Raw genomic sequence first — 8,290 nt, 5'->3', positions numbered from 1 at the left:
GTGCGCGGACTGGAGCCGGGTCGCCTGTTCGGCGCGGTGCTCCTCGAGGAGAAGGAAGGAACGAGCCTGCAGGAACGTGGGCAGGGGCACACGCGAGGTGAGGTGGGGAATCGCACCGTGGAACTGACGGTTCAGGCCGCGGATCATGTTGAAGAGTTGCTGCCTGTCGCCGACGGGCTGCCCCAGTTCGCGGAGCTGATCAGCGAACGTCTTCAGGCGGGTGCAGTACTGCATGATCGTCTGATCCCCCTGGACGGTGGCGTGGTACTCGGCGTCGAGGTACACCGCGCGCGAGAGTTGGTTGTCGCGGAAGATGCCATCGATAGCCGACCAGAGAACGGCAGCGGTGTCATCAGGCTGCATGACGGCGGCGAGAAGCTCCGGCGAGATCGTGGCATAGAGCCAGTGGACCACGCAGTGATCGATCATAACCCACTCAGGGTCACGGCGGGCCGGTGCAGCGGGAGCGATGATGTGGTCGCGAATGCCGAACATGCCGACAACGGTGTGGAAGAAACGGCACCACTGAGCGTAGTTGCCGCCGTGGAGATCAAGAACGACGGGGATGTGATGGCGTATGTCGATGGTTTGGAGGACGGAGGAGGGAAAGGCGCGTGGTGGCGGCGGTGGAACCGCAACGCTAGGGCTCGCGGCCTCGGGTGGAAAATCGCGTCCTGGAGAACACCTCCGGCGGCGTGATCGCCGTCAGCAGAGGAGTCGGGGGAGGAGACCGGGTTGGTGTCCATGGCAGCGGAAGGGTGGGAGGGATGGGTCGCAAAAGGATTGAGATCCCCTGCGTCTGATACCATGAAGGCAAGAAAAGATCGAACACAACGATCGTATTGCCATCGGGCAGCTTATGTAGAGTTACAGATTGGCACGAACCCACGATGGTGATCGTGGGCTGGCCGAGTGCGGGGCATGGGATCGTGAGTGCTACAAGAAAAACTGCACACACGTCCAACTAGCTATACATGTATTCTACACTGTATTCTAACAACGAGGACAACCCGTGGCAGCCCCCGAAGTAAACGTCCTCGTCTAAATAAAAGGAAACGTCCTTCTCCCCTGATTTTCTCTCTACCAAACAAACGTGATTTTTGGCGACAGGAGATCCTGCCCTACGGTGGATCCGCTCCACCCCGCGTATCCCCAGTCCCTTCGTCGCCTTCCTGCACACCGCCCGGACGCCACTCCCACCCACGACCGCCGATGGCGCCCCTCCCTCCTCGACCCGCCCCGTCCCCAAATCCGTGCAGCACAGCGGTTGGGGAAGCCGTCGGGTTCCTTGTCGCTCACGTCGCCGCAGAGAGAGAGAGAGAGAGAGAGAGAGAGAGAGAGAGAGAGAGAGAGAGAGAGAGAGAGAGAGAGAGAGAGAGAGAGAGGCCGCCCCTGCGTCGAGCTCTGGTGGGCACCCAACTGACTTCCCCATCGTCGCTGGCATCTGACGAGGGCGGCAGTGTCACCTAGGAAGTGGCTGGCGCCCAAATTGGCCGCTCACCTCAGCCTCGCCGACCACCAGCCGACGCCTCGTGTCCGCTGCTTTGATCTTGGGTCACTGTCGAGGCGTCGACTTACTCGCCGGTCACACGGGCATCACGGCTCCGCCCCGTCGTGGTATGTCTCTCTTCCCCTCTCCGCCCAAATCTCACATCTATGTTTCTGTGCTCTGCGTGAGTTTTGTTATGGGCGTGCTCGGTGTGTGGCTAGCTAGCATGTGTGAGTGCGCGATCTCCACAGATTGATGCTTCTATGAAGTCATCGTGTGTGTGTGTGTGCTTGCTTGCTGCTTGCTGGGTGCTCATGGATGCTTGTTGCGTGTGCATGCTTGTGTGTGGTGTTTGCTTGATCAAGCAACAACGATACATGTTGTTTTCTAATTTTGCCTGAATATGCAGGGAGCAACGTGCAAATTTAATAGGCCATGAGAATTAGAACTAATAGTGAGCCTTCAAGTTTCTAAAGGCTGAGGGGTCATCGAGGAGCCGGCGCCGACGTCCTAGAGGAGGCGCCGAGGTCCTAGAGGAGGCGCCGCCGCCTTCGTTGCGGACCTGCAGGTCGCCATCTGGACATCGCTGCCGAGGTCCGCCTTCGCCTTCGCCCTTTGCATGTTCATATATCCATTGGACGCCACATCAATTTTTCACAGTAGGTACATCTGTTGGGCACTGATACATACATCCATTAACGCCTCCGGCTCCTGTCCTTGTGCTTCATGACCTTGGGCGGGACTGGCGCGGACATGGAGAATAGGGACAGGGCCAGGTTTGTGTATGTGTTGCGAACTTGCGATAGTCCTCGACCGGGTGCTCGCCGGCGATGACCGTGGCCTAGTAGCAGGATAGCATAAGCTCTCCCTTGTTTTTTTGTGCTTGAATCAGATTTGGTGGTTCTCAATTTTACATATTTATTGATCTTGGTCTTCTTTTGTATGCAGGGTACACTTATGTTTCATGTCTATTCTGCAGTTTTTCAGAACACTGAGTGCATATCTTGCCTTGCAATGTTGCTGATTCGACAACCGTGAGTGCTCCTCTCCCCTTTTTGTCCCTGCTAAAATTCAGTTCCAAACACGAATTGACGGTTGATTATTTGGTTCTGGAACTGGATTCAAACTGGACTTGCGACCAGAGCAGCCCCAAGCAAGATGAACTCGATTGGAAGATGTCTTCTAAACTCTGAAGGCAAGCACTCGGCCAACACTTTTGTTTCTGTAGAAGGCATGTCGTTTGATTCATGCCAAGAAGCGTACAAACAGTATAAGCTATTCGCTTGGGAGAATGGTTTTGGAATTAATCATGGAAAGCAGAGATGAGGGCATGCATGTTACAAAATTGTGTACTGGTCCTAGGTCAGTTATATAGCGTCTTGCTTGAAATTGTAGTACAACTATATTCTTCTCGTTTCCCCATCCACTCCATGATGGTCTTGCACTTGAATTTTTTTCATGCTTTGAAATTGCTTGGTATTTATATTGTAGATAGTAGGATGCCATTGTCTTGTTTGGTTCTTTGTGTGCAGGTTAAGAGGGACAAAGGTAATTCTTCTTCGTGCAAAACAGAATGAAGGCGACGATGCATCTCCTCCATGCAAAGCAAGTTGGTATGTGAGCATATTCTAGAACCCGCAAAATCACACACTATCTGCAATTTGTGAAGAGAAGAGGTAGTGGAACTCACACAGTGAGATCAATCCAGTTCTTATGAAAAAATTTCATCAAGAGTCTCAAAGTAAATAATTTCAGCCTCAACAAGGTGTACAATATTCTCACCGCAATGCATAGCGATTAGACGGGAGCAACATTCCGTAAGCAAAACTTAAGGTACCTTTGCTCAACGCTTGCTTAGTATTCAATAACAAATGATATGGTGTTCTGTGTTGTAGCCAGAATTTGTTTTTTTTATTTGCTACAGTTTGTGAATTTTATCACTAGCCCTATACCATGAAAAACAACATGCTATATAATCAAAGTTCATTTTTTGTCGGTATATATACTTCTAATTTCCATTGGTATTGTTGTAACTTCTACCATTGTAACAAGCATTTGTACTGGACCTCAAAAGGTGAAGGATGGGTTTGTTTCCTGCTTTACTAGGGCTCATGAAGAATATGTCCATTTGTACATTACAAGTAGATGTGTCGTAATTTTTTATCTTGTAGCTATTATTTCCAACAAAAAAATTGGTTGCCATGTTTGTGTTTGCATTCTTCTCATTTGGTAGGGAAATCCAGAATTGAAGAGCATATTGCCTTTACACAATATTCTTTTCTCTTAAGATAATCTCAAGCATATAAATTAGGTATTTCACTCCTCAATGTAATGATGTATGACTCGAAACCATTTGAGGCCTCTCTAGGAAGTCGGAAATCTCATTCATTCCTTAGACATGAGATATTACATGCTTATGACATGCAAGGTTAAGGAATAAAAAATCATATATGGTTGTGTACGCCAAGGTGCTCGACTTAGAATTGTGTTGTTTTTGGTTACTTTGCAAGCTAACCTTCTATTGCCTAAACTTATTGACCATCCGAGAGAAGATTGTGGACTGCTAAGAGATGTGCATTAAACAATCATGAAGAATGAATGGCATTTTCATGTAACATAACTCAGTATCAGGTTTAGCTTGAAAGAATATGCCAACTCCTGCAGCTTCAAATGACTTGAAGAAATAATGTGAGAAGCGAGTATAGGAGGAGGTTGAACATTAAAGCGAAAATTATTACAAGGTCTATCAGCATGGGTAAAAGAAAACTGAGGACACATCCATGACGTGGGGAACCTATATTTCATAACATTATCTTTTCGTTAGTTGATCCATTCGATCTATTTGAAACAATTGGCAATAATCTATATTTGGATAGGAAATTTATTTATTAACTTTGTGTCATTTTTATGTGTAAGAATATGTTGCTAATAATGTCTACTTATACATTGTTGTGATGTCTAAATGTCTACATCAATGATGCATGTTAGAGCATCCTAATTTTGGCAATAGCTTTGTAAGCAAGTATTTTATGTTGGTTTTATGTAAGTAAATATTTTTAACGCCCAATAAATTATCCTAGCCTTTTGGTCTTTGGTTGCTGTAAACAAGGGTCGATGAGACATTGTGTCATAGGCATTTTGTTGGGATCAAAATTGGCATTGTGTGAGCCTTCACACTCGGCCTGGACGAAATAACAGAATGCTTGCTCCTTGATATCGGATAATAGCCGAAGGGTCTAGCTTGCTATTGTTAGGGCTTGATCCATCTAGAAATAGTGAAGTTTAAATATAACCACAAGCAAGGTTGCCGTTAAATTGGTTGCAAATATAACCACAAGCAAGGTCGTCGTTAAATTGGTTGCGTCTTCATTAGGTTTTGGATGTCTATGGGTAACTTATATGGGGATAAAATCCAATATGTGTGTTGTGGAGGAAGTCACGAGGTTGCGTCGCCATGGTGGCCGCCCTCGTCTATGATGGTGTGCACTCCTTGGCACCGGGATTCGGCCTTGGATGTTGTGGAGGAGAGACGAGGGGGTTAATTGGCGATGTCGTGGAGGGGAGGGGAGACGATGGTGAGAGGACGAGGCATGATGAATGTTGTGGCATCGAGGGGAGGCGGTAGTGCGAAGCCACTGTGGGGAGAGATGGCGGCGGCGACACCGTGCCAGGGAGATTCGGCCAGGGAACGAGATGTGAGTGTGAGCGTCCTGTCCTGTGGTGGGAGAGTGATTTTTTTTCTAAAATATACCAAGGAATGGAGCGGTTGTTGCCTTTTTTAAAGGAAAAACGGTTGTTTGCTATGAGAGTAATGCATATACTTTTTATAATTTATATAGTGAGAAGTATCACACATGCACACGAATTATTTCCAAAGGATAATTACCAATAAGTAATGTATAGGTGAGCCTACAGATCACTAAGAAAGCACGATGCCACTCAACTAAATATGCAGGGTGTATATAGGTTCGTGCATTCATAAGGGTGGGTGTATGTGCGTGTACGAGCGTCAACATTTGTATTGTGCTGTGAAATTTTTGTATATAATAGTAATTTATTCTTTATTTTATTATATGTTAATATTTTTACTTTTGTACATCAGGGATAAAAATTAATGGCTTCGGATGATGTTTTACAAATTCCTCAACCCCTACCGTCTCGATCCCGTCCACGCTCTGATCCGGAGGACGATGCAGCTCTGGCCGATCGACAATGGAGGTTTGGGATCCTTCCTCTCAGCACCCACTACGGGAAGAATGAGCAGCGCGCCATGCCGATCGAACCCGGTTGAGATCACTCGCCAAGATTGTTATTCTAAACTTTTGTGTAAACAAAGTGAAGAGTGGGACAGGATCTGCACTTGTGTTAATATAACATATACTTGTGTAAGTGCAGGTTTTGTTTTAAAAATCCAATATGTTGATCCTTTTTGTCGCTGAAAATTGTTGCAGGTGCAGGTGTTGCTTGATCCTATCCACCCGTCTCAGCTTCTGAGGATCCGATCGGAGTTAAGTTCTTAGACCCTTATTCGTGTTTCATCTTCTTTTGGTTTTCTTTGGTCCGTGGCAGCAGCGGCATCCATGGATGGTGATGAGCTCGATCACTTCGATAGCTACAAGTTGTGGAAGGCACTATGGTGGCTTGAATCATGCCATGAAGCAGAAGATGAGGTCCGTTTGCGCCACCGGCTCACTCGTTTGTCAATGATGCAACCCTTAAGCCTTTGGTTTTGTCGTACTATGCAGTATGAACTGAGTTGCGCAAGAACCTGATGGTCGTGGGGCTGGAGTTTTTCTTTGCTCCCATCTTTGTTGCCCTGGCCTTACCACCCACACTCATATCATTCTCATTTTGCTTACTGTTTGTTTTTGGGAACATCAGGTTACATCTACATCTCGTTCTACTTCTATACTTGTTTACCTGTTTACTTGATACATAATTTCACATGGGTAAACTTATAATATTTAGTCCGGTTTAGATGATGAAATCAGCTGGAGTATAGACGGGGCTTGTACAAATTTTTTAGGAGAAGACTACCCCAATTGTGGCATTGGTCGTAATTAATCTGGTGTTCTTCAGGTGAGTGACATTATTTCATTTCGGGAAGCACGAGCTGGAATCTGCTTATTCCGTCTGGTATAATCAATGTTTTCTAATTAAACAGAAGTTTTATGTGATAACCTTCCAGAATAGAGTGCCATGCAAAGATGACTTTTCTTTTACTTCTCAAGGAGAATACGCAGATTAACTTTCCATGAGTAGTCTTCTATTGTTAACTAAACTTATTTAGTTCTCATGCACGTGGATAATATTAGAACTTCGAAGTGATCAAATTATATGCTTTCGTATGCAAGATTGTAAACTAACCATTGCATACACATCTTAGCTCCAGATTTTCAGTTTGTGCTTGTCTAATGAAAAATCAATTCCCTTTGGATTTGGGAGCAGTATATGCCAAGTTTCTGTACGTGCCAGAGTCAATATTTCCTTTAAGGCGAGTTTAAAAGTTCAATTTTAGGGATTAGCTTTTTGGTGACAGTTCTCTGTTGTATACTCCGAACTGCGTCGATATATTGGTCTGAATCTTTTGTTAACCTACTTTACTTTCGGAATCGGCTCTCATAGGAATTCTCATCTTGACCAAGTTTAGTAACATAGTTCGTGCAATTTGATTACATAAAATTATATGAGAAATCTTCATGAAAGAATACATTTTCAGTCATTTGACATACAAGGCCCAATCATTATCTAATTATTTCTAGGGTTTTAATACTTGGTTTTACTTTTGGATATATCTATTTGCTAAAACGACACATAAAGTGAGAAATATTTTAAGCTGGACAAATGTGCATTGCATCTTCTACAACAACAAATCCTCTTGTTGGGATTATATATTAAGTGCTAATACATGTGCACCGTTATTGTTTCTATTGCTAATGTACTGATTTTATCAAGTGTAACATGAGGCTAACTGGATTGCGTTGCCGGATGTGGCATCACTTTTCATGCTCTGGCCCAGTTTTGCATTGGCTTTCTTGCTATCTTGGTATTTGGAAGCGATGCAAACAAGGGGCAACAAAATAAGGAACTAAAAATATTAAAGGAATGCCTTGGAAACTTATATTGCATGAAAATCTGGTTTCAAATTTTACGACACCATGTACAAACTTATCTTGCATGGATCCTCTTGTTTTGCTTATTCTAGATGTATGTCTTTTTCCATTTTATGCATGTTGCATATAATAATATATTTAAATTATATAATAATATATAGTTTTTGATAAATGTAGCAGTAACACATATGAACAATAATATGAGGTTGATGCATAAAGTGGTTTGTCATGGGTGTGTTGATCGTAATACTATACATAAATATATCGAGTTATGACATTATTTATCTTTTCACATCAGATTTTGTATTCTGTGACAATGTATCGTCATTTTAAATTTTTTATATGAGGATACAAAACACTTTCGATGAAAATTAATTATTTTTCATATTTTTTGATGGAAATTAGGTGTCATATTGCTCCATACAAACCTGAATAAGCTAAAAGGAAGTCAGTTATACTACCGATCTGGCGATGAAGAAAGTTTACCTAATTCATTTTTTTGACGAAAATATTACTTTATTAACTCAAATAACGGTTACATCATCTGCTAGGAATTTATCAAGAAAGCTAGGAGGTGCCTCAGCCCAAATAGAAGGGCGTTCACACATCACCATTTAGCTAATTCATGAGCTACTACATAGGACTCTCCAAAACAACGCTCAACTGTAACCTTCCTGAAATCACAAGA

General features: G+C 43.9%; 1 long non-coding RNA gene across 1 annotated transcript; it reads left to right on the top strand.

Moving 5' to 3' along the window:
* The first annotated feature begins 2,658 nt into the window (after nt 1-2,658).
* On the top strand, nt 2,659-7,348 carry LOC123162085 (uncharacterized). The gene is made up of 3 exons (XR_006481038.1): nt 2,659-3,322; nt 5,592-6,159; nt 6,235-7,348. It is a non-coding gene; the product is annotated as an uncharacterized lncRNA (long non-coding RNA).
* Nucleotides 7,349-8,290: the final 942 nt, after the last annotated feature.

Source organism: Triticum aestivum, chromosome 7B (genome assembly GCF_018294505.1).
Source record: "Triticum aestivum cultivar Chinese Spring chromosome 7B, IWGSC CS RefSeq v2.1, whole genome shotgun sequence".
Classification (NCBI taxonomy): Eukaryota; Viridiplantae; Streptophyta; class Magnoliopsida; order Poales; family Poaceae; genus Triticum; species Triticum aestivum.
Note: the sequence above shows the minus strand (reverse complement) of the source record. Positions and strands in the feature narration are given on the sequence as shown.